We start from the raw sequence: 2,534 nt of genomic DNA on the forward strand, positions 1-2,534 counted from the left end.
AAAAACAAACTCATTCATCTGATATGAAAGATGATATGCATAACTTCAGTTATAACATCTGTATTTTCATAATACATCTGCTGCTACCCATGTCATGTATCGCAAGAGGCGACTAATGCGTAAACCCATTGAAGAATTGGTATGACTAAAATAAATCTGCTGCACCAAACATTTAGGATATTTATCTTTCCTTCTACTTCTGTCTACCTTTTATTTCCTAGCAACTTGCTTGGCAATACCTCACTTTTGGCTTTAATGTTGATCGTTCGCACAGGTGAGGAAGGCAATTGGTTCTGTCCCCAGGCCGGGACATACAAAAGTCCTTAAAAATGGTAGTTGTTATTCCCTTATTAACATTCAGTATTTAGGGTAATGGCAACAACTGGTTCACCCGTTGTCAGTATAATGTGACCAGGCGGAATAATGTTAGTGGTTGCCTTCGGCATAGTATTTCAGTGAGATAGCACTATTAAGTCGGCATCAGATCCGCACTATCCTAAGGAGGCAAATACACCAACATAACCTGTCTCCTGCATACATATACACATACACACATACACTACACACATGGAGGCCCGTCCTTAAATGAACATAGATGTCAATAGGACGTTAAACTTAATCAAACCAAACCAAACCAAATCTTACTAAACAGACCGCGTGGCCTAATGGATAAGGCGTCCGACTTCGAATCGGAAGATTGCGAGTTCGAGTCTCGTCGTGGTCGAGTTATTTTACTTCCTGTATATTTGAGGGGGCTGCATCTGAATGATACGTGAACTGTGTATCGTGCATGATAACATTTTATATAACGCATCCTTTCCCGTGCCGGTTGAGATCTTACTTTTCGTCTATCGGTTTTAAGACTTTTATTGAAGAAAATATGAAATAAAATATCTAAAGAAAATATTTCTAAACACTCTCGGACATCTAAGACCAAGGATTAAACAAAGCGTAGCCGAATCGTGTCATTTCGGTACATATATAACAACTAATTGTACATACACTTACAGCGTAGCCGAATCGACTTCGATTTGTGGACAACTCGTACACATTTTACACATTTGTGTACATCCGCTTCATTGGTCATTTATCTGATGAAGATGACATCGAAACACTAAATATAAACACATGACATTTTTCACAATCTAAACAAAATCACTTTGATAAGTTGTTCAATCGATCGCAAATATGTATTTTTACTCCTTAAACATCAGAAATCGATCTATTATTGATTGTTTTTTTCTTGAATTTTAACATATTATGACATACGAAGTCACGAGAAATAAGTTTGTAATAGATACCAAATGATATACATTATGTAGTAAGTATACCCTATGCAACGGGAGACAACTCCAAATACATTCATCAACCGAAATGAAGACATATCAGTGATATCTCAATAAAAATTATGTGCGGCTGAATTGATGTATACACATTTGATTTTGGCGTTCTTATGCTTTAGAGATATCAGTCTCACACTTATTATATCAATTATTTATATTGTGCTTGTATTTCTTGTTTCCTGGTCCTGTGTGATGTATATTTATAATTGGTGACCCGTGGGGAGGATTATCTGTACAGAAATGGCAACCATTGTGTTCTAGAGGGGTAAACATCTTCTGCTTTAAGGCATAAGGTTAACTTCATGATCAACTGTTAGTTGGAAACAAATGAAATTTCAACTCACACTGAAATACAACAACAACAACAACAACAACAACAAAAAAAAAATGTAAATAAAGTTTGAAGAAATAGATTTGGATAATTCACATCTGTATTTAATATAATCTTTCTTTTTACCCAAACGCAGATTGAAGCAGACAGGTGCCATTGAAAAGTACAAGGAAAATAAAGCCATATGTTCTGGGAAGGTTATTAAATGACTCCGCTTCACCGACGACACTTGCCATGTAAATCTACGTCAAATCCAAGTAATGTCACATTCTCATGTTGAGAACTCGGGTAGTGACAACGTCACGTCCTCATGTCGAGAACTCGGATAGTGACAACGTCACGTCCTCATGTCGAGAACTTGGGTAGTAACAACGTCACATCATCCCGTCGAGAACTCGGGTAGTTACAATGTCACGTCCTCGTGTCGAGAACTAGGGTAGCTAAAATGTGACGTCCTCATGTCGAGAACTTGGGTAGTAACAACGTCACGTCCTCCAGTCGAGAACTCGGGTAGTTACAACGTCACGTCCTCATGTCGAGAACTTGGGTAGTGACAACGAATCAATATGGCACACTTATGATCATAACACAAAACATCGACCGTCATTTCACAAAAAGAAGAAAGAGAGTATTTAACAGCTTTAACACATAACACGAACTGTTTATGGTGTACCAAAAATGCATTGGTGGAACCATAAACAATTCAATAAAACAAAATTTTAAGTCAAAGAATGATATACTGACTTAATTGTTGAAAAGGGTAATACAGTTGTGTGACCGCACAACGCACCAAAAATAGCGTGCGCACACCGTGCATACATCGTTCACAATGTATTGAATGTAGGAATATTGCGCTATAG

At 37.5% G+C, this 2,534-nt stretch overlaps 1 non-coding gene across 1 annotated transcript; it reads left to right on the forward strand.

Annotated features, from left to right (window-relative positions):
• The first annotated feature begins 651 nt into the window (after positions 1 to 651).
• Trnar-ucg lies at positions 652 to 724 on the forward strand. Its single transcript has one exon. It is a non-coding gene; the product is annotated as a tRNA-Arg (tRNA).
• The last annotated feature ends 1,810 nt before the right edge of the window (positions 725 to 2,534 follow it).

This window comes from Mizuhopecten yessoensis, unplaced genomic scaffold (genome assembly GCF_002113885.1).
Source record: "Mizuhopecten yessoensis strain PY_sf001 unplaced genomic scaffold, ASM211388v2 scaffold7087, whole genome shotgun sequence".
In the NCBI taxonomy this organism is placed as follows: Eukaryota; Metazoa; Mollusca; class Bivalvia; order Pectinida; family Pectinidae; genus Mizuhopecten; species Mizuhopecten yessoensis.